The 25,058-nt window shown below is 41.6% G+C and overlaps 1 protein-coding gene across 7 annotated transcripts in view; it reads left to right on the top strand.

The window, feature by feature from the left end:
• LOC125463661 (nuclear distribution protein nudE-like 1) overlaps positions 1-25,058 on the top strand; it is an 87,399-nt gene that overhangs the window by 10,153 nt on the left and 52,188 nt on the right. Inside the window, exon 1 of one of the 7 annotated variants that reach the window (XM_048555225.2) lies at positions 17,763-17,938. The exons of 1 other annotated variant lie outside the window; for it this stretch is intronic. The gene's annotated coding sequence lies outside the window, so the exon portion shown is untranslated. 5 more of the 7 variants (XM_048555220.2, XM_048555224.2, XM_059653786.1 and 2 more) reach the window with 5 other exon arrangements.

Below are 25,058 nucleotides of genomic sequence, written 5' to 3'. Positions count from 1 at the left end.
CCGACCAGCACAACTTGACGAATCTTAAACACCCGCCTTACACCCTATCCATCCTGAACCAACAGACACGCACACCCCATTCACCCACCTTGCATCCTATCCACCTGGCACCCTACATCATTAATACCCACCTACTTCACACTACCCTACTCTCAACTTTCCCCAGCTAATATGAAAATGCCTTATTGTACCTTAAATTCCTGAAATAATGGGGTAAGTGTAATAGAAAAGGTACACATATTGGTCTGTGTTGCTGCTCTTGCACTGAATGTATTTTTCCCTGGTTACCTCTGATAAGACACATTTGGAACAGGCCTCACTCTGAAACTTTGTCAGAAGAATCTCCAACAGATAACTGGGCAATTTTAAAGATAATTGCGGTCAGTATTATCTGTCCCTATGGTCATTGGAATAGCTGGATCAGCTTGACTATCTGTAATATGAAATATGAGGAATATTTTCAGCACATGTTGGAAGTAGAACTCAGTTAGTTATAATACATCCTTTATCTCATGTATGTACGTGTCTGCTTTCTGCCTCTAGGGCTTGAAGCCACTCTGGTAACACAATTCACAAAGTGAGAGCCATTACGAGGAGGTCCATTTATGCATGAACATTATAACCAAGAGCACCTTTTAGGGCTTAGGCTTTTTCTGCCAGATTTATACTTTACTAAAATAATTTTAATAAGAAACAGCTACTGCCAGAATGTGGGACATGAGATAATAGGAACTGCAGATGCTGGAGAATCCAAGATAACAGGGTGTAGAGCTGGATGAACACAGCAGGCCAAGCAGCATCTTAGGAGCAGGAAAGGCTGACATTTTGGTAGGCCCGAAACGTCAGCGTTCCTGCTCCTAAGATGCTGCTTGGCCAGAATGTGGGACATGTTTGCCATCTGCAGGTAGAACAGGATAGAACATTAATGGCTGACTGAAAATGTTTTAAAAACTATTTCCAAGTGGAAGTAACATCAGTTAAATGAAATTTTGTATTAAAATATAATACCATATTTTGTATCAGCTGTTTTGCTCTGATAATATTGATGCTAATTGAATATAAATTAAAGTCTATCAGTTTATGCCAATTGCTACGATTATTAGAGCTGTTCTGTTAATTGAACATGGTTTTACTCAAGTTTTGATGTTTATCATATTTACCTGACAACTTTTATTTCTAGAATTTACCAAAATGAATCTGAAATATTGTTGTTATGAAGCAGGCCATATTTCACATGGAAAAATTCAATTTCAATATTTATATGAATTCCTGATAGGAACATTTCCAGTAAGAACCATTTATGAAAGCAAGTCATTTGCTTCACAAATTTATTAAAGTATAAATTGGTGCACACTTCTCAAGTTTTCTGGTTTAAAATGGCAACCATGAAATCAAATTCAATAGCTTGACCTTTTCTATGCCAGAACAGCACCTAATCCCACAATGGGTAAGGATTAGGCATTCAATAGACATTCCTGAGGTTGTACAAAATACAGCTGGTATGTTAATTACCAGTTATATTAATACCTAAGTATGGTATTAAGTGCTCTAATGCCTGATTCAAAACTCTTCTGTAAAAATAGTGTTTGAGATCTCAGCAAAGCAATCTGGAATATTTTCTTAAGGCCAGAGGGTAGGAAATGTGGGAAGCAAGGGGTTGTATCCACAGAAGTACATTTCATGAAATAAAGCTAATAAATACGAGCAGTAATTGTGAAGACTAATGGTTTTTATCTCACCCAGACTGGGAAACCGTGGAGAGGACGTTATACTCTAGTTGACTGGAGACTTGGTTTGATCTCATCTGAGGAATTGTGCTCAACTTTTGACACCCTATCTGGATAATAACAGAGTTGCTTTGGAGGAAGTGTAGTACAGGTTTACCAGCCTCAAAGGGTTAAGCGATGATGACAACTTGCCATGATGCTGTTGTATTTGTTTGCATTTAGGGTTTTCAGGGGCAAAACAATTAAGAGCATTGTGGCTCAATCTATGGAACATGGACTTCAGAGGTTCAAGAAGGCAGCTTACCACTACCTTCTCAAGTGCAACTAGGAACAGGTAATAGATGCTGGCCGGCTAGCAACACCCCTATCCCATGAATCAATTTTTAAAAATTATAAAATTTTACTTTTTTTAATTGCCAGAAGGTTACACAGGCTACATGAACGTAAAGTCTTGATTTTTACTGTCGGGTAGTAATATGTCTTGCTGTAGTTAATCACCCACATAAGACCATAAAAGCTAAGAGAAGGAGGAGGTAATTCAGCTCTTTGAGCCTCCTCCAACTTTCAGTACCATTATGGCTGATTTCATCTCAGTCTCAACTCCATTTTTCTGCCCACTCTCCATAGCCGTGCAGCCCGTAGCTAATTAAATATCTGTCTCTCTCCTCCGTATATTTATACAGTGCTCAGCATTCAATGTGCTTTGGGCTAGTGAATTCAACAGATCCATGACCCTTTGAGAGAGGGTATTCCTCCTCATCTGTGTTTTAAATCTGCTACCCCTTAGCCCAAAAGCATGATATCTCATTCTAGATTCCCCAACAACGGGAACACCTGCTTCACATCTACTTTACTAATCTCCTTTAACATTTTGTATACCGCAATTAGACCTCCTATCATTCTTATAAAGTGTTAAGCCTAAACTTGTCAATACCTCTTCATAACGTAAACCCCTAATCTCTGGAATCAATCTAATGAATCTCCCGTGAACTGCCTCCAATGCAACTATTCAAGTAAGTGGACGAAAAGTGAACACAGTTCTTCAGCTGTGGTCTCATTACTGCCTTATAAAGGTACAGCAATACTTCTCTACTTGCACGTTCTATTCCTTTAGCTATAAGTGCCAAAATTCCATTTGTCTTCCTTACCTTCTGTACCTGTACGCTAGTTTTCTGCAATTCATGCACAGGGACACCCAAATCCTTCTCCAATGAAACAACCTGAAGTTTCTCTCCACTTCGATAATAAATTGCCTTTCTATTCTTCTGACTGAAATGGATACCCTCACACTTATCCAGGTTAAGCTCCATCTGCCAAATTTTGGCCCTTTCCCCTAACCTATCCATATCCACTTGTAACTTTTCTTTCTTCATTGCAACTTACTTTCCCACCTATTTTAGTGTTGTTGTTTCTTATGCTATGTTATCATTGTCCCAAAAGTGTTTACAGCATCAAGAAGCAGTGTGTAACGCAGACTGTACCACAGGGAGAGCTGACAAATTGTCATACATGAGAGAGACATTAGCTGATGAGACTGAAGATTGGCCCTGTTTGTCTACATGTCTGTCCTCAGTTACAAATTATGCTGTAATAAACCATTTCAACATTGTTATTCCATTTCACCTGACTGTTCTTTAAAATGTTTCAAGTATTTGTCTTCAATGATCATATTTTAATTTTTTGCTTCCTCTTCGCCTCTTCTGAATCATGTTGGGATCCTGTGCCTTTGCCAAGTGGCTAACCATAATTGGATGCTAAGCGAAGAAAGCGGTGGAGTCTAAACATCAATCCAACAATATTACTGGGCATTTTCTATCAGGGATCAGAATCCATCATCATGTCTCCAGCCCAGCTAGTAACCATTAATCTCCTGGTTAGTTTCTCTTTGTTCAATCTCTACTCATTGACTCTGGAGAAAAATGACCATTTAATCAAGCCCAGAGAGATTAAGTGTAATTATCTAACACCAAAGCTGAGAGATCCTCAAGCATGTTGAAGGGGCACTTAAGGAGCTTAATGTTCTCCAGTTTACCTTTCGAAGAACTGTTAAGCAGCCACTACCTTTGCAAACAGGTAGGAGTTCCACTTGCTGAATTTTTACACAGTGTGGAGGTGTGTTTATGGTTCTTGCAGCCATGACTTGTACATCAGTTCCAGGCTTCAGAGCACCTTGAGCTGTATGAACATCTTAGAGGATAGATATTGGGTGACAAGGGGATGCATAGTAGGCATTGCAGTTCACGCCTAAGTGGGACCACTTCCACCGAGTCATATGACATCAATAACTGCTGCCATATGACAACAACCATTTAGACGCCATTTAGAAGACTATTTACTTCTAGAGATCTTGTGTATTGTGATGGTGCATTTGTGTCACAGTCAAAGAGACTAAGAATCCACCATCACTGATAACAAAGTGTCGAGCTGGCTGAACACAGCAGGCCAAGCAGCATCACAGGAGCAGGAAAACTGACTTTTCTGGCCTACAGCATTCTTCAGAAATGGCCATTTGCAGTTCGTGCTATCTCAGAATCAATCCACCATCACTGTTGAGTACATGGAACCGAGCCTCCATTGGCTCCAGCCAGCCACTTCTCACCCTTTCAAGGGCCAGTTGCTCTTTCCTGTTCACCTGGGCTCTTTGACGATATTGGATGCAGCCCAGGAATTTCAGGGCCATCTCGCTGAGCCATCTCTCAATACAACTCATGGCTGAGACTGGCCTGTGAACATCACTGCGCATTTCCTGCATGAGTTCTAGATGATACTCTGCATTTTCTCAATGAAGAAGGCACTGCTCTCACACACCAGACACATGAAACCACTCTGATCACAGAAAGACCCCTCCACTATTAGGGTATGGGTGTAAACAGCTTCTGGAAACTCTGGTGAGTATTCAAACATTTCCTGCTGCTTTTGCTCCAGGTTTTGCCACTTTGCGGATCACTCTTGAGCTTGTCATGTGGGGAAACTGAGCATGACTGAGCCTTCATTCAGTCCTCTGATGGGGACTGGTCACAACTGCCAGTCTTTGCACTACCTGCCAGTCTGTGCCTATGATATTCTCACCAGCTGGTGCCACTCTTTCAAAGCCAATCACTGGCCTGAGTGTATATGCATTGATCAAGAACGTGCTAAACTGTTGTGGCTGATAGCAGATTCTCCAGTGAGCACTCCTATAGTCATTGAGCTATTATCTGTCCCTCATTTGTTACTGGACTGTGGGACAGACAAGTAATAACGTTTACAAGCTGTATTTTCAACCATCTCCTACTCCATGCCCTTCAACATCTTCCTGTGTTCACTGAGGCCCAAAGAGAACGCGAGCTAATACATGTTGAAAAATTTAATGCTAATCTCTGTCAATTTCATCAACAGTTTGCCTCATTGACCGGCTCCCCCTGCTATCTATCCTATTTCCATTGCCTGTTCCTCCTTTGGAATTAATCATACTACATGCCATCGCTTGGCACTCCCTTGCATTATTGAGCTTCTCCTGCAAACACAGACATACACACTGTCACTCCTGTCTCATTGGCCAGCTACACTCATCAGCCTGTTTCAATTTCTAGGCATGGCATCATGCCATTGTGAAGCTTACTAAAACGAAGAATTCAATCTTGATAATGCACCAAGTTGCACCATGATGACCCTCTGGTTTATGGGAACTCTGTGTCTCACTTTGGTCATTGGTGCCTGGTCACATCTAATGCAAGGGTTGGCCACATTGCGCACACATCTCCCATACACAATTCATAGAATCTCTACAGTGTGGAAGCAGGCCATTTGGCTCATTGAGTCCACACCAACCCTCTGAAAAGCATCCCATCCAGACCCACCCTAACACTGTAACTCTGCATTTCCCATGTCTATTCCACCTAGCTTGCACATCTTTGGACTGTGAGAGGAGCACCCAGAGGAAACCGACACAGACACGGGGAGAATGTGCAAACTCCACACAGACAGTTGCCCGAGGATGGAATTGAACTCAGGTCCCTGGTGCTATGCTAACCACTGAGCCACTGTGCCACCCCTAATTACAAAGTGTAGGACTATAGTTTTGTTACTTTGAAAGCTACAAAAGGAAATGGGATAACAGTAGTAAGGTGCTAGCTGACCGACGTAGACTTGATGGATTGAAGGACATCTTTCTGTGCTATTATTCTCTATGACTCTAAGTTTGTATGACTAGTCATGTCATCAGACAACATTGCGTCAGGTAGCATGCAACCACCCTGGCCTGCTGACTTCCTCAGCCATTTCTGGCCATGCTGTTTTTGTCCAGCTTACCATTCTTTTCTTCCCATCCATTGGGTGCAGGGATTCTTATCACATTGCAGGAGCTCCTCATGAAGCACAACTGAGTAGTGGAACCACTCTGTCTCTGAATTGAACCATTCTTGCAAAATTTCCCTTTATTAGCTAAATTGTATGGGGCCTGCAGGAGCAGGATGCTGGCAGGGGGCCAGGGATGAAAGAAACAGGAGAGGAGCAGGATTCTCTGTGGCACCGCTCCTGGCTTTCCAACCCATCATTCACATAACTTGTATAAGTGAACATTAGAATTGTAAATTCAAGACTGGGGTATCTAATGGCCTTCCCAGCCAGGTCAAATCTGACCAAATCCCTTCCCAGACCTCTATATATTTGTCAAAAGATTTACCATCTGAAAAGGAAAAATGTTCAGATACAGTTGGAGAGTGGCCTTTGGAAAATTGTTCCTTCAGACAGACAATTCAAATACAATGGGCAGAATGGTCTCTTCCTGCACTGTATCATTCTGATTTTTGGATAATGACTGTTACAAAATAAAGAGACTTTCTCCACATTGGTGATGGGCCATAGAAAGCAGAACCAGACGTTTATAAGGTCTCACTCTATAACTAATTCTAAATCTGAGTAAAGATTGGCTTGAGTATCATTTTAAAATAGTATGAAAGCTTTTTATTTTCCACCTATCAGATCAAATGCAAGATTGGGAAAGTTCAAATGATCACTTAAAATTAATACTGCAGTAGGTAGTAGTGTTGATTGTTTGGCAAATTGACTGAGGTGTTGCTATGGAGAAAGCAACAACAAACCAATGACCCCCAAGTTCTGGGTAATTAATAAAAGGAACAAGATTTGAAATATTTCTTCTGTTTGCAATGAAGAAGTGCTTATGCTTAAATATACCTACCTCCTCGGAAATATAAATTAATATGTTACAAGCTGGACTGATTGTTTGCCATTAGTGTTGCAATCAGCGCACTCGGGATTGGTGGGTAGGTGTTGTCCAACTACGGAATAACAACTCAGAATAAACATTCTGTTTGAGGTTTTGCAAGCATTAGTTGGTGGATTATGGCCTTTAGAGGAACATGCTGTTTAACTGTTTGGAATATAAGCCTACATACTTTCATGAGATGTGGGTGTCAGTGGGCTGGCTAGTGTTTGTTGCCTACCTCGATTTATTCCTGAGAAAATGGTGGTGACCTGCCTTCTGGGACCATTGCTATCCTTCCAGTGTAGGTGCACACAAACTATCAAGTCCAGCAATCTGGCTATGGTGTAGTGTGGCCTATGTTTGACCCAAATGTCATAACTTCCTCCCAATTGGTAAAATCCATACCCTTACTTCACATCTGGATCAGATTGTTCCTGGAGCAGAGAAGGCTAAGATTTCAATAACATTCTTCTTGATGGGAGTTTTTAATACAGCAACCAGTCATCTCTGCTGAGCAGAATATCATGTGTCATTGTGAAAAGTAGCAAAGCACCAATCTGTAAAATTACAGAAGCTATTAAAATGAATTTGTTTCAAATGCCTTAAATATATGCCATCACGTATTGATATTTTTCATGTTTGCCTTTGAAACAATTGTCACTTATCAGCTTACATTCAGAGCAAAACATAATTCCTCATTCATTATCCCCTGCGTTTAGAGGCGGCAGCTGCATCTCTCCACGGTCGGATCCAGAGCGTCACGGGACTGAGCTCCCTGCACACTGAGTAGTGCAAAGCTGACTGAGACAGCACTGAAGAGAGCATATGGACCTGCTTGTGTGTATTTCAGAAGATTTTCATTCTAAGTGAGATCTGAATCAGTCAAATGGTGGTGGTAACACGATTTATATGAGGAGGAGTGGACATGGAGAATGATTCACTCTCCTCCTATAATTAGCTATTTTCTCAACTTTTTGCTTTGATCTGTAAAAGGAACAGCTTGTGTTAATCACATCATGTAAAACTACAAACAGTTCTTCGTCAGACTTATCAGTGCAGCTTTCCAGTCTCCTGGTGATCCACTGGATTCAGTGTCCTACAGTAAATCTGTGGATTTAGTGAGGTGACGACAGATGTTCGTCCTGAACATCAGGTCTGAAGAATTTTCATTAATGGTAAAGTAAAACCATCATACAGAAACCCAGATAAAGAATTGGGATGCACATGGGGTTGGTCAAAAGAAATGAAAAAGAAACAGCTATAATATAAGAGATTTTGTAAATAAGGTACAAAATATTAATTGTCTTCTGACAGAATGACACTCCACACTTATAAATTATTTTTGATGGCCAGATAAGTTATTCAACGATAACTTACTGTGTTACTAAAACTAAGTTACACCTGACTAGCTATGGTTTAAGTTTGTAATCATTCTATGCTGTAATTATAACAGAAATTTGCCTTAATTAATGCCATGATCATAAGAGTTCACTTGGTGAGGACTTCAACACTGTAGCCATAGAAGGAGTAGAATATAATTAACAATAGCTTTTGGATTTCTGTATTTAAATGCATGAGTGAAGACTCCAGATGTTGACAATCATTTCACCCAATAAAACAATAAAAGTTAGCAGCCTTGTCAGTACGGTGTAGTGTTCCTTCCTGAGAACTAGGAAGCCTGAGTTCAAGTCCCATCTGCCCTGGAGTTGTCTCATAACATGCCTCAACAGGCTGCTTTTTAAAAAGGTTCTTAAAATACAATGGACTCCAATGTTCAGGCCCAGGCTTTAATCAGACATACTTTAGGCCTGCACTTATTGGAACTTAGAAGAATGAGAGGCAGCCTTTTTGAAACATACAAGATTCTTAGGGAACTTCACTGGCAACATGCAGAAAGGTTGTTTCCCCTCATGGAAGAATTTAGGACCAGAAGGCATAATCTCAGCGTAAGGATTCACACATCTAAGACAGAGATGAGGAGGAATTTCTTCTCTCAGAGGGTAGTAATTTTGTTGAATTTTTTACCACAGAGGGCTGTTGAGCCTGGGTCGTTAAGTATATTCAAGGCTGTGACAGAATTTTAAACAGTGAGTGAATCAAATATTATAGGGAAAAGGCAGGAAAGTGGAGTTGAAGATTATTGGCTCAGCCATGATCTGTTTGAATAGTGGAATAGACTTGATGGGCTTCTGTTTTTACGAGGATAGTGAAATGTGCTGTGTGGCTGGAAATTTCTTAATTATAGATTACGGCTCAATTTAGTCAAAAAATTCATTGTCAATTTCCATATATTTCATTCCAAATGGGTAAAAATATTGAACTTACATTTTTAAAGAATCTCAACATATTACTTTGGACAGTATATAGTAGTTACTTTATTGGTTGTTTAAAGTAAGGCAAGTCATGTAAAACTCTCAGCACGATTTTCATTTGACTAGTACACAAAGGAGACTTAGTGATCCTAGGCAATCGATACATGGATGCAAGCACAAAGACGAAGCAGAAAGGAGAACACAGACCACATGTGATGAAAAGCCAGCAAACCTCTTTATGAAAAGGTCAGCTTTCCATTTTGGCATTAAGGAAAAACATGTGATTCCAGAAACTCTTACGAAGAAATGTATGAATGAGCTGAAAGGGATTGAATCTTAGAAGTAGTACAAATAGCTTAAGCATGAGAAAGTGCTAAGACATGGTGTCAGAGCACCATGTTGTGAATTGAGTTGGTTGGTTGGCGGAAAAGTATCTCCAGAAAGCTGCACCATCAGAGTAAAATAGGGCTTGCAAATGTGCACCTGTTGGTGCTAACCATACCTGCAGTCTTGAATGGAATGCAACTACTCATTAAATGCATTGACTGAGTGGGAAAATGAGGCATACCACAGGCCAGAAATCAAGTGAGAGAGCTTTGGAAACTGCATGTGGTGTTGGTACTTTTTAAAATGTATCCTTGTTGTAGTTCAAGTGAAATTCACTTTGTTATTTGAAGTATCATTTATGTGTGAATTTATGTTAATTTAAGTTGGTTCTGATTCGTTTTAATGTAAAAGTTACAGAAAAATGAAATCTTGTTGATAACTTCTTCATTTGTCTGGGCGTAAGATGTTATCATTCACTGAAATTGGTTAGTTTGGTTTACTTTTGGTTTCCCAAAATACATACATTTAAAGAGAAAATATGAGAAGTGCAACTTGACAAACTTAGAATAAGGCCACAGGCCACAACATTGCACTTCATCAAAAATAAATGACATTCAATTTTGTTTTGCGTAGCAAGGCGATGGCTCTGAACATGATATCATTTCAAATTTCCCCAGATACAATCAGCTGCTGCCCAAAATATGAGCTTCTGGTAACTGTGTGGTTTATCTTTCCATCGCAATTAAATGGAAAATCTTTAAGACTGGATTTTAGAAAAATATATTTCTAACAATTTATAACAACATAGGCAGACAGACAGACACACACACTCACACACACACAAAAATGCGGGTATGTATTAAGGGAAAATAAAAGAATATACACTTTAGCGTCTTTTGGGCATTCTTGAGGTGTAAGATTTTAATTTGAGACCAAATTTGGTTAGTTGGTTTATTGAACTATCAGCAGTAGCAAATATTGCAGTTATCCTTTCAGTTCTCATTTTTCTAGTATTCTTTCTGGGCAGTGCTCTAACCAGATTCTTTACTTCTCATGGACACAGAGAGAGCCTTCTCCAGCCCACAATCATTTCTGCAAACAAACCTCCATCTCTTGTTGTTTCAAAACAAGAGTTTCTTGAAATAGCAGTTGGCTGGTATATATCATCTGCTGAGTTAATTTCATCCAGGCTTGATAATAGTAGGTAATGTTTCATCCCCAACATGTGAAGATTTGTGTAATGGTATAACTCAAAATAGGAGATGAGGATTTTCTCACACCTCAGATGCGATGCCTGGGTGATTTAATTAACTTTGTGTAAGACATTAATTTCAGTTCAAATTATCTCTAATTTAATCTAGATTAGTTTCGCTGAACTCGACCAAGCTGAGTAGGTTAGGAGATAGTAGGAACTGCTGATGCTGGACAATCTGAGATCACAAGGTCTAGACCTAGATGAACACAGCAGGCCAAGCAGCATAAGAGGAGCAGGAAAGCTGATGTTTCGGGTCTGAACCCTTCTTCAGAAAGATCGGCTTTCCTGCTCTACACATCCAGCTCTACACATTGTTATCTGAGTAGGTTAGGAATTGCCTATGGCCAATTAAGTTCATGTTTTTGGTCTTTTTAAAATCATTTGGCTCTATGAGGTATCAGTTAATAAATTAATCAAAAGAATTCAAACCATCAATGGTCATATTTTACATCCTGACAATACCAACCTTATGTAGAATTGGTGGTACAGTGGCTCAATGGTTAGTGCCAGGGACCCAGGGTTGTTCCCAGCCTTGGATGACTGTACGCGTGGAGTTTGATAATTCTCTTGTGTCTATGTGGGTTTCCTCAGTGCTTTGGTTTCCTCCCACAGTCAAAATATGTGTAGGTTATATGGATTAGCCATGCAAAAGTGCCAGGGACATGCAGACTAGGTAGATTAGCCATGGGAGATACAGTGTTACAGGGATGGGGTGAGTCTGGGTGGGCTGCTCTTAAGCGGGTCAGCGTGGACTTGATGGGCCAAATGGCCTGCTTCCACATTCTATGATATGTAGATGCAATGTTTATGGATTAATTTTGTTTTACAGTTGTTAGTCATAATGCATTTTATCTTAGAACACCCTTATGCAGAATGGTTTCAGACTCAAGTGCGCAGTGGAAAATTTTAGTCACTCATTCTTCAGTTGTAGATGTAGAAACATGCCTAATATTTGGGAAAGTACTTACGAATTAGTGAACAGAAAGAACTGCTCATGTTCTGGGCGGGCATTCAAACCATGTAGAGCACTACCTGGGAAATATGATTATATCCTTTTTGTTACTAATTCATCAGATGTGGGAATCACTGGCTAGGCCATCATTTATTGCTCATCTGTAGTTGCCTTTGAGAAGGTGATGGTGAGCTGCCTTTGTGATCTGTTGCAATCTGCTAGCTGTAGGTAGACCTGTAATGCCATTAGGGAAGGAATTCCAGGTTCTTGGCCCAACAACAGTGAGGAAAAGTGATATATTTCCACTTAGAATGGTGAATGGCTTGGAGAGGCATTTGTAACTGCTGCTGCTGCTGTCCTACCAGTTGATAATCATGGGAGGTTTGGAAGATGTCGTGCAAGGACCCTTGGGAAATTTCTGCAGTGTAGTTTGTAGATGATGCACCCTGCTATTACTGTATGTCGGTTGTGAGGCAGTGAACGTTTGTGAATGTGGTGCTAATCAAGCAGGTTGCATTGTCTTTGATGGTATCAAGCGTCAAGAGTGTTTCGGAAGCAGCACAAATCCATGAGGAGTATTTCATCACACTCGTGACTTGTATCTTGTAGATGGTGGACAGGCTTTAGGGATTCAGGAGGTGAGTTGCATGCTGTAGGACTCCTTGCTCTGATCTACACTTGCTGCAGAAGTATTACATGGCTAGTCCAGTTTCTCGTCAATGTAACCCAAGGTTGTTGATAGTGGGGGAATTCAACATTAGTGAGGCCATTGAATGTCAAGGATCAATGATTAGATTCTCTCCTGATGGAGGTGGTCATTGCCTGATACTTATGTGGCATGAATGTTATTTGCCACTTTTCAGTCCAATTCTGGATATTGTACGTGTCTTATTGACTGCTTCAGTACCTGAGGAGTTGCAAGTGGTGCTGAAATGATCAGTGAACATCTGATCTTATGATTGTCAGAAGGTCACTGATGAAGCAACTGAAGTTGATTGGCCCTAAAACACTCCCCTGAGGAACTCCTGCAGAGATGTCCTGGAGCTGAGATGACTGGCATCTAACAAGCTCAACCACCTTCCTCTGTGCTGGATATGATTCCAACCAGTGGGAATTGTCCTCGATTCCAGTTTCAGGAGGACTCCTTGAAACCACATGTAGTCAAATGTGGCCTTGATGTCAAGCGCTATCACTCTCACTTTAAATTGTTACTGGACTGGCCCTGCCTCTAGACCTGTCCTAAGTACTGGTCTTTTTGATGGAACATTGGGTTCTGTGGGACTCCAACATTGTTTTGCGTTCATGTTATTTCTGAAAGTGGGGCTACTTTTGGCAACAGCGCAGAACTCACAAATCCTTATGACATGGAAGGAAGCCATTGAGCCCATCAAATCCACACAGGTTCACTGTATAGCAATCAAGTTATTTACATTCCTGTAGCCCTATAAGGTTATTTGTTCTGAAGGAGGCGGCTGATGGTAGATTGGATTGTGTTTAGTCACACATATTTGATGTGACAATAGTTCTGAAAGATTTAATGTTGGAGCATTAATATAGTTCTGCCAAATATGATTACGTCATGCACCTTGTATTGGGATAAGGAGAATATCTTAGTGTTTCATGAAGTGATAATCTATATTGATGGCGCTCCTTGTAGTGTTAGTAACAAGATCTATTTTACTAGTGCTACTCTTATATGTAAGTACCTAAGTAAATATTGTTTCCGATAAGAGCCTCTTCTCATTAAGGCTCAGTTGGTGGCACTAAATTACCTCAAAGTCCAATATTTCAATGGTTGATATCCCAAAACCAAATAGAAAAATTTACATTTTATCAAAGGGTTCTAAATTGGATGAAAATTGTGAAGGCTGTTTCAGTGCTTTAGATCGAAGGCTTTATTATTCTTTTTACAACGACTCAAGTGCAGAAATAGTTTAAATACTGTGGACTGAAAATGATTTAAATTTTCCATTGCAGTTGCACAGTGTAAACAAAGTGTCATCAATCACCATGTCCAAAGAAATGGAAACCAGGACAACATATGATAGCACCAACATTACTAAATACAAACTAATCCTGCTGCTGCTAATCTAAAGGTGAAAGCTGAATGATCAGCCTATACATGCTGATCTGCATTGATTTTCAGCCATCAACCTGCTTTTGCAGTGTTGAATCTTCCCTTGTACTTCAGACATGATGCTATCACGTTTCCTCAATCCTGATGCTCTCACTTTTACACACCTGCTACGATCAGAGAGGAAACCTATGGCTTGGGCCAGATTTTTATAGACAGGAGCAGATACAAGCAGATCTAGAACTTCCTCTGCTCTCTGGCACTTTGGTTTGCCAACATGTTTCCACCGCAGAGTTATTTTTGTAAAGATTGGGTCGATGGTTAGTTGTCTGCCAGAGCAGGTAGTCAGGAAATTTAATTATACTGTTGCCAACCCTCTAGGAGTGCCCTAGAGGCTGTAGGAATTAAAACAGATTTCCTGGATGCTGCTACAAAGCAGCACTGAAGAAAGCTAGATGCCAAAACGAAATATCGACATTTATTCATCAACCATGTTCACTTTTTCATTCTAGACATACTGGAGAGGAGAAGGAGGCTGGTTAATTAGCAAAGTGCTTGCATGTAGAAAGTCATGTGAAAAGAGCTCCAAGAATATGAGATTATCAGTTAGAGTACTCTTTTCAAAACAAACTGATATGGTAGGACTATATCCATCACACAGTATGCCCATGGCCATTATTCCTGCAGTGGGACTTATCCTAGATCCTCTGGGAAGGATACTCCAAATGCACCACAACAACCCTTCTCTCAGTAAGCTAAAATTGGAGGCCCTAATAATTAAGCAGCTTCCTGAGACCAATCTCTGATGCCAACTGGAAATAATATGTGGCCTCCTTAATGGCAGAAACATGGCCAGGGACATGGTGGGGTGGGGTCTCTTTGTAACCAATGAGGTAACCAGTGCTTCAATGCATTCTTTAAGATCTCTGACACTGCATTGTCTCCATACCACAATGACTGCAGCTAAAGGACACCTTCTCCAATATAGCTCCCCCAGACAGAAAGGCCCTGCTAATGTGACCTCTTTATATTTTATTATTTTTAAAGAAATAATTAGGACAGCAAAGAGGTGGCATAAAAAGCACTGGTTTGACAGTTTGGGGTGAATATCATGATATTCTATCAGTATATTCGGGGAAGAGGATAACCAGAGAAAGAGTAGGGGCCTTTAGGGTTGAAGGGGGCAATCCGAGCTTAGAGCTGAAGGTTGTTGGCAGGGTGTTGCATAAGTACTTCATGTCTGTCTTCACTTTGAGAAGCGGAATTTATGTACAGATAGAATGTGAGATTACTGAGCAGATTGACATAGGGAGTGATGAGGCATTGGTGATTCAAAGGTGGAAAAATCTTCAGGTCCTGATGAGTATATCCCAGGCAGTAATGGGAGGTGAAGGAGGAAATTACAGAGGTCCTGATTTTTTACTTACCCTCTGGGCACAGCAGAGACGCCAAAAGATTCAAGCATAGCTAATGTGTCTTCACTTTTCAAGTAGGGTGGTAGAGATACACCAGGGAATTACAGATCAGTGAGTCCCACATCAGTTGTAAACAAATTATTAGAGAAAATTCTGCAGGAGAGAATTCACCTCTGCTTGGAGAGGCAAGCTTTGATCAAGGGTAGTATGGATGTCAGAGAGAAGTCACACCTAACAAAATTTGGTTGAGCTTTTCAAGGAGGTGGCCAGGTGAATAGATGAGGGCAGTGCAGTTGATGTAGTTTATAGGGCCTTTCACAAGATCCCACATTGGAAACTGATAAAGAATGCAAAGCACATGGGATCCAGGGTCACTTGGTAAGTTGAATCAAAAATTGGCTTTGTGATTCGAGATGGGGATAGTGATAGAAGCCTGTCTGTGTACTGGTGATAGTTTCTGTGGTGTATCACAAGGACTGGTACTGGGTCACTTATTATTCCCAATACATATAAACAATATAGGTGAGAAGGTGGGAGGGATGATAGGTAAGTTTGTGGATAACATGAAGATTGATCAGGCAGTTGACAGTGTCTTAGGAGGATCTAAACAGATTGGTCAGATGGGCTGATCAGTGGCAGGTGAAATATAACCCTGAAAAATATGAGATGATGCACTTAGAACATAGAACAGTCAATGAATGGCAGGGCACTGGGAAGCTTGGAGGAACAAAGGGATTTTGGGATGCTTGTTCACTGATCTCTGAAGGTGGCAGGAGAGGTAGAGTGCTTAAAAAGGCATACAAGATGCTTACCTTCATCAGTTGTGGCATGGATTATAAGAGCAGGGAGGTCATGTTGGAGTGGTTCAAAACTTTGGTTAGGCCACAACTGGAGTGTGTGCATTTCTGGTTGCCACACTGGGTAAGCGAGACGGTGCAGAGAAGATTCACTAGGATCTAGATCATTAATACACGTCAGGAAAAGCAAGGGTCCCAATACTGACACCTGTAAAATTCCACCACAGGCTTTCCTCAAGCCCGAAAAATATTTATTGAACACTATTTTTCCTTATTCACCCAGCAAATTTTACAGTGAGACCAACTGCATTACAATTAAAGTTCTCTTCAATTCATATTTGTGTTTTATACAAACATTTACTGTACATCATATGGAGGAACATAGACTGTCTCAAAATGACCTTAGGACGCCCATATTATCATGAATGTCTGGGAGATTCCAAAAGAGCAATGATACTAAACACTGACAATTTTGTCATTTCCACAAGAAAACACAGCAAGTGACAAAGCCAAAGATAAAATTGAAGGGAATGTTGAAAATGTTAAACTGAGGTATTGCTAGAAACAGAGCTAATGTAGGTCAGAGAGCACAGATAATGTTTCAATGCGATATGTTGTGTTAAGGGCAATGGAGTTTGAGTTCAGGTTTATGTAGGTGGGACACATGGCTGCCCCAAAGAGGAATAAAATATCTAACTCTAGATTGAGCTAATAAATACATGGAATGAAACATGCTATATGATTTGAAGTATAATACGTGTTGCAACATTGAACACTTTGTGTCAGCTGTAGCTCCATTAAGGTGAATCTCATTCAGGTTGTGCCTTTGGCTCTGATTCTAATAGTAGACCTATTAATCACTGTTTCAAATTACCCCAGGCAGGTTAACCTGGTATTCTAGTCAATATTTAAGACTCAACCAACATCACAGAGACAGATTATAATTGTTCTAGAGTTTATAACAAGATTGAGTGCATTGTAACACGACTGCAAAATCACTTCACTGTAAAGAACTTTGGGACGATCAATGGCCATTAAAGAAGCTATCTAAAACACAATACAGGCGATAGCCTTGTTGGTGCCACAGTGAAAAACTTCACCCATTCGGAAACAACAGATCTACAAATGGCACAATGCGTGCATTCCCGAAAGGTAGTGGAGGCAAAAGAAAACTTTAAGCACCGTTGTAGAGAGAACACAACAGGTAGCAGGCCAGGTAGCATCAGAACAGCAGGAAAGTTGACGTTCGGGTCATGACCCTTCTTCATAAATAGGCGGGAGGGAGGGGGATCCGAAATAAACAGAGAAGGGGTGGGCTGGGGGAGAAGACGGGGTAGTTTTAGTCGAGTAAACAAAGATATTTTATTTTACTATGGGAAATGAAGTAAGCATCAGCAGTGACTGACTCCCCAAACGGGGAGAGAGAATTCCCTTTGAGCCAAATACGGTGACAGATCAGCTGATCATTGTGACAGACGCCTATTGACGTCAGTGATAATGACGTTTCAGGGGCGCGGCAGTTGTGGCAATTACGTCATGGAGAACGACCGCCAGCAGTGTAGTGGTGGGCGGATCCTAGGCTTCAATGACGTGTAGGGGGATGGTACCATGGCTGCAACGGCCAAATCGAGGAGTGGGACATTTGCCGCGGTGACGTTAGACCGATGCAAAAAGGGTGGCCGTGTCTTTGCGCTTGCGCTCTCCGTTAAAAATGAAGCGCGAGCGGACGTGACGCGTGGGCCGGATGTGATAGTGGTTGTTGCTGGGCCGAATGTGATAGAGACTGAGCCGGCTTCGAGAGGGTGGAAAGATGGTGGTGACGATGAAGAGTTACTAACGGCAACAGGAACGGCTTCGTATCGGAAATGTATAGGTAGGAGACCGGTCGGCCTGGACGTCGCTTCTCCCACTCGTCCCATCAGTACAGTGTCCAATCTAACTCCGGACGCTACCGGCAGAGCTGCCACGTACTCTTATGTCGTGGGGTATCCGGCCGCTGTCGCCTTGTCCATGACATTTGGCTTCCCGTTTGCTTACACGATCGATCTCGCTATCGAGAGGTCTGGGACGAAATAGAGTCCGAGGGCGCGGTTCCTCGCCGTTTCCGGGACAAAAGCTGCTGCCCAGGGTAGAAAATATCCCGTCTGTAAGTGACGCCCTTTGGGTAAGGCCCACCCCTCCCGGTGCCTGATTGGTGGCGAGGACCCAGTCTCCCCCTCCGATTGGCGCGCCTGGCTGTCGATCAGAGCGCGATGTAACAGACTGTCAGCCTCTCCATGGAGAAGGGATGCGGTAGGGAGCGGGGGACGTGGTAGGGTTCCTGACCACGAGCGAGGGAGAGGGGAGCGGGGAACGTGGTGCGGTGTGGATGTTGACCCCTTGAGGTGAAGGGCCTCCCCTCGGTAAGGAAGTGGGGGGAATGGAGCAGAGGGTCAGCCACTGAGTGGAGGAATTGAATGTAGTAGTTCCAATGGCTAACCCTTGGGTGAGAGGAGGTAAGATTGGGTTATGGGATAAGATCTTGGGGCCTGCGATAGGCTGTGAAGGAGAATAGGATGGACTGACAGTGCCTAGATAAGCGTGCAGGACAAAAGGTGACTGTCAATCCGTAAATTAGAGGGTAGGACCTAAGTGGTATGAGCTAGACATTCAGTCCCTGGGTGAGAGGGAAGAACTAGGGAAATACTGATTGAACTTCTGAAATGCGCTGTAAGCACTCTTGTCAGCCTATTTTTAGTGAAGACCAATTCACGAGTGACTATTTCCAGTTGGAGTATAATTTTTACCTGGCCTTTGGCTTTTGATCTGATTACAGAGCTGTGACAGTGCAACGAGTTGTATTGATGTTTTCTGAAGTGCACCGTCGAGTGTCCTGAAGTTGTGTGGGAACTTGCTTTCAAAGTACTGTTTAATTCCATTGGAAACCACTGCAAAGCCACAAATTGTTGCCATGCGTTTTGTTTGTTTGTTTGTTGGTGACCAAGTCCAACAAACTTGCAACATGGCATTCCACTTTACAAAACCATTTCCTGTTTGGTGCCATCGTACGTGCCAAATTTCTTTTGGGATTTTTTTTTCTTAGATGGCTTTGTTAAACTTAATGTATTGCAATTTGCGATGGACGGACCTGAAGCGCACCTATTACAGGAAGGTATACTGTGGGGGATTTCCAGGGACAAATACCAAAGTTATTGCTTTTCATGATGTAAATTGATTGAGGTTTTCAACAGAATACATAATTTGGAAATGGTACAAACCTTTGTGTATTCTGAACTGAGAGCATGATAATGATTATGGACTTGTTTAGTGGAATGACCAAATATTTGATGTGAACCTAAAAACATGAGTAGTGGGAAGTTAAATATTTCACATGGAAGAACTGAGGCACTTTTCAATAAGAAATCCGGGACTTTGCAAAGCACAAATTAAGAACATAAAGCTTGTGTCTGAATTTTGTTTTCAAAATGCTTCCATTTCTTTAGAACTGAATTTCCAGGAGGATTAGCTGAGCTAGTAATGGGCACAATAGACTAAATGGCCTCCTTTTGTGCCACGACTTTTCTGTAATTATAGTATAAAGTCACAAAAGTACTAAGTTTGGTTGTCTTTTGTACTTTGCATGAAAATAAGGTATTTGCTTGGCTTTAATTCAAGAATTTTCTATCAATAATGATGAGAGACATGCTATTGGAAAATTTGGTAGCAGAGTGTGTAATAAGGCTTGAAAGGCTTTGGTGAGCAGCAGCTCATCATGCAGTACATGTATGCTCAGGTAAAGTCCTTTTAACTTTCCTCTTTAGCCTCTGAGCAGTTGAGATGGCAGTTAGGGCAATGAGATGCTCCTCCTGCAGGATGTGGGAGATTGGGGGGAGACCTCCATCATCCATAATGATTACAACTGTGGGAATTTCACCTAGCTGCAGCTCCTGAGAGACCATGTTGGGGAGCTGGAGTTGGTTGCACTCAGGATCATCTGAGATGCTGAGGACATCGTAGATAAGAATTTTAATGAAGTGGTCACACCTAAGTTGCAGGCAGAGAGTAGCTAGGTGATCACCAGGAAAGGCAAAGGGAGTAGGCAGAGAGTGCAGGAATCCTCTGTCGTCATTCCCCTTGAAGATAAGTATATTGTTTTCGATACTGTTGGGAGGGTGGGTGACCATTCGGGGGAAAGCAGCAGTGGCTAGGTCAGTGGCACTACAACTGGCTCTTGGGCACAGGGGGAAAGGGTAAAGGTAAACAGGACCATAGTGACAGGAGTTTCAATTATTAGAGGAACAGACTGTGGCTGCGAACAGGATCCCAATATGGTGTGTTGCCGTCCAGGATGTATCAGAGTAGTTGCAGCAAGGGGTAGGGTAAGCAGTCAGAAGTCAGTGTACACACTGGTAGAAATAGGGATGAGGCCCTGCAGAGTGATGTGAGAGAGCTAGGAAAAAAAATTTTAAAAGCTAGCACCTCGGCAGTGGTAATCTCCAGGTTACCTCCAGTGCCACGTGCTAGTGAGGGTAAGAACAGGAGGACTTGGCAAATGAATGATAAACAATTGGTATGGTGGCAGGGATTCAAATTCTTGGATCATTGGGATCTTTTCTGGGGCAGAGGTGGCCTGTTCAAGAGGGGTGGGTTGCATCTGAACTGGAGGGGACCAGTTTCTGGTGGGCAGATTTGGAGCTACAAGAGAGGGTTTAGACTAGCTTGGCAGGTGCGTGGGAGGCACAGGGAGGCAAGTGCGTGGCTGGAATGAGATGGATCAGGCTGAAACATGACAGAGAGGAATGCCTGTTTGATTAAATTGTATGTGTTTCAATACAAGAGGGCTGACAGGTAAGGCCAATGAACTCAGGTTGTGGATAGGTACCTGGGACTGTGTTATTATAGCCATTATGGAAACATGGCTAAGGGAGGGACTTGCAGCTTAATGTGCCAGGCTGCAGGTGCTTTAGACAAGACAGGTGGAGGAAAGAAGGGTGAGTGAGTGTTGCAGTTTTGATTAAGGGCAGTATCACAGCAGTAGTCAGAGATGAAATAACTGAGGGATCGTCCAGTGAGGTTTTCTAGGTGGAGCTAAGAAATAAGAAGTGGCTGGGAAGTTATTGGGATCGTACAATAGGTCCCCAAATAGCCAACGGGAATTAGAGGAACAAATATGCAGGGAGATTGGGGGGACTTGCAAGAGCATAAGAATTGTCATAGCAGGGGGATTTTAATTTTCCCTGTCACAGACATGGGTTTACATTGGGTGAAATTTGAGTGTTCAGGAAAATTTCGTTAGACAGTATGTGGAGGGTCTGACTCAGGAAGGGGCAAAACCCAACGAACCCTTTGGAAATAGGGCGAGGCAGATGAATGAGGTGGCAGTGAGGTGGCACTTTGGGACCAGTGCCCAGAGTGCTATTAATTTTAAAATAGTTATAGAGATGGACAAAACTGGTCCACAGGTTCAAATTCTTCAACTGGGGTAAGGCAAATTTTGATGGAATTAGACTTCCACTGCAATCCATAGGCCCCTGCCATTCATCATGTAACTCCTACATTGATTTGACTTTCCAAAATGCAACATCTCATTTTGTTGCATTAAACTCCATTTGTCATTTCTCTGCCCATTCCCCAGCTGATCAAGATCCTGCTGCAGTTTCCGATAACCTTCCTTACTGTCCATGATACTGCCTATTTTAGTGTCATCTGCAAACAAAATCATGCCTTGTACATTGTCATCCAAATCATTGTAATAGATAACAAATGGCAATGGATCCAGCGCCACCCGGGGCACACCACCAGAGACAGGCCTTCAGTCCGATTAGCATCCTTCCACAATCACACTCTGCTTCCTACCATCAAGCCAGCTTGTGTATCCAATTTTCTAGCTCTCCGTGGATTCCATGTGATCTAAGCTACCAGAGCAGTCCATCATGTGGAACCTTATCAAAGGCCTTCCTGAAATCCATACAGACTATATCTACCACCCTGCCCTCAATAACCTTCCTGGTCACTTCAAAGAACTGTAACAAATTTTGTGAGGCATGATCTCCCACGTACAAAGCCATGCTGACTACTCCTAAGCAAACCCTGTCTTTTGAAATGCATGTGTAATCCCTCAGAATCTACTCGAGTAACTTATCTATCACTGGTTTACTGGTCAATAGTTCCCAGGTTTTTCTTTGCAGCCCTTGAAAAAGGGCAGATCACCACCTGTAGTGGAACAGGGGGACCTTGGCGCTCAGGTGTGTGTTTCTGAAAGTGGAGTCTCGGGTAGACAGGGCCGTGAAGAAAGGTATAGAGCTGGATGAACACAGCGATTCTGCAGTTCCTGCTATCCGTGAAGAAGGGTGTTGGCACACTGCCCTATGTCAGTCAAGAGCACTGAGTATAGATGTTGGGAAGTTATGTTGCAGTTGTACAGGATGTTGGTGAGGCTGCACTCGGAGTATTATGTTCAGTTTTGGTCATCTTGCTATAGGAAGGATGTTATTAAACTGGAAAGCATGCAGAAGAAATTTACAAGGATGTTGCTAGAATTCAAAAGACGACTGAGTTGGAGAGATTGGATAAGCTAGGACTTTTTTCTTCAGTTTGGGATACTGAAGAGGGTGAATCTTATGGAAGTATGTAAGATCATGAGAGGCATGGATTGGGTGAATGCACAGTATTTTTCCCAAGGTTAGGGAAAATTGAGGACTAGAGCGCATCAGCTCAAAGTAAGGGGGGAGAGAATAAATGGGAAACTGAGGGGCAACTTTTTTTTAAAAAACAGAAGGTGGTTTGCACGTGGAATGAGCTACCAGCAGAAGTGGTTGAGGTGAGTGCATTAACAACAGTTGAAAGGCTTTTGGATAAATGCATGGATAGGAAAGGTTTGGAATGATATGGGCCAAGTGCAGGGAAATGGGGTTAGCTTAGATCAACATTTTGTTCGGCATGGACCAGTTTGGGCCGAAGGGCCTATCTCTGTGCTGAAGGACTCGGATAACCCTGAAGGTCTTTGTACCTCATCGAATTAATTCATTTTACATTTTAAACACGGCAGATTGTCTTTATATCTTAATTTTCTAAATCTGTTCCTATAACAGCTGTTTTTGTATTCAGTAGTTAAATGTGTTGCTTTAGACACAAGTAAAATTTAGTTCCTCAAACCAGACTTGGCTATATGAAAATTCTGATAGTGTTTGGAAAGACAAATAAGTGGTGTGAATAATGGAGGCTTCACTGTATTTTTGTTTATCCTGTTTCTTGAAGTTGGAGTTGAATTGTTGTTTTGACTGTTAAGCTTGTTTAATAAATGTACCTTTGATAGGATGAAGTGAAATTGGACTTAACGTTGAAATATTTGTCCTTGATTTGGAGGTCTTGTGCACTAAAGTGATACAATATCACTGGCATATGATTTGTCATTATGAATGAAGCCTCAATTTTATTTAATTGAAGAATATGAATGCTGTTTTCTTCTTTGGTAAGTTGTGTTGTTTATATCCTTTTATACTTCTGATATCTCAATAGCATGTGGACAACATGCAGACCTTATGGCTTGATTACAGCAGGGTTCAGGTGTGATCCCTGGAAAGAATGCTTCACCCAATTATATAACTTGCATCCAATCTGTACCTTTTTTAAGCTTGAGAGTTTAAGACCGTATTCACCCTCCTACTGTGGTGTTGAATTGATTTTTCCAAAGCTCACATAACACTTTCACTTTGCTTCTTGAACATCAAACTACCAAGATAGCAAATTGAACATTTTGCGTTTTTTGAACTCATTGCCAGATTTGTGTGTTCTTACGTAGAATAGTATTGATAGGTTTAGGTTAAGTTTAAGGTAAAAGGTGAAAAATGATGCAATCTTTATACTATAACAGCCTGATTTCTCTGTTTCTCTCATATACCACTGTTTTCTATTTAATGCTGACACATATATAATTTTGTTACTTGTCTGCACCCTCAAGAAAGTAACTACATTGAACCAAAATTTGTCCCAGATTTTGACTCGTATTCAAACTCGCTAGAAGTACGATGAAGTAAATAAGAAAACCAAGAATTAAATGACTCTAAATTGTGTCTTTGCATTAACTTTTATTTAGCTTCTGGGTTGTGCCAACTGTTTTGCTTACAGTGGCTGTCTCAGCTTGTTTATCTAAAATTTTTAGCAATTAATGGAAGGAGTATGAAGCAAATTGGAAACCAGTTTGTGGCCACAAGTTTGTTTTCCAGCATGTTTTAGGAGGAAAGAGTGATGGAAAAGTTTAGACAGAGAATTTCAGAGCTTGGAACATCAGCTAAAGACACAGCCATCAGTGGTGCACAATTGTAAATTGGGTATGCTTGACAAGCCAGAATTGGGTTGGTACAGATAATTGGAGCTTGAGTTTGGGATTGAGGGAGCTCTGGCAGGATTTATAAACAAAGTCGAGCACTTTAAATTGGATAGCGATGTAGGTCTGCAAGTGTAGGATTGAGTGAAGTGGACTTGACCTGAATAAAGACAGGATAGGAGAGTTTATAATGATTTTAAAGTAGAAAATGGGGAAATGACTAGGAATGTACTGGGAATGTTCAAGTTTGAATTTTTCAGCAAGTGATGAGCTGGGATTAGAGTGACCAAGAGTAGTATGTATGAAATGTGCTGCTGTAAGGAGCCTTAGGGAATTTCTGCAGTGTCTCTAGAAATTGGCACATGGTGCCAGTCAACCTGTTGTTTTATCCTTGAATGTTTCAAGCTTCATAAGTGTTCTCGGAGCTGCACCCAGGCAAACAGGAAGCATTCCATCATGCTCCTGACTTGTGCCTTCTAGATGGTGGATAGGCTTTGGTAGTCAGGGGGTGAGTTACCACACAACCAAGATCAGTGCCTTTCTAACCACAAAAAGTGTTATGGAGTGAATATAGATTTTATTTACTGGTAGGCGGTAGCAAGGCTTTGGGGAGTTGAGGAGTTACTTGCTGACCTCTGCCTTGCTGATTTAACCATGTTCAGTTAAGTTTCTGGTCAGTAGTGACCCT

The sequence above is a fragment of the Stegostoma tigrinum genome, chromosome 22 (genome assembly GCF_030684315.1).
Source record: "Stegostoma tigrinum isolate sSteTig4 chromosome 22, sSteTig4.hap1, whole genome shotgun sequence".
Taxonomy (NCBI): domain Eukaryota; kingdom Metazoa; phylum Chordata; class Chondrichthyes; order Orectolobiformes; family Stegostomatidae; genus Stegostoma; species Stegostoma tigrinum.
The sequence above is the reverse complement of the archived record's forward strand: the minus strand, read 5'-3'. Positions and strand labels throughout refer to the sequence as shown.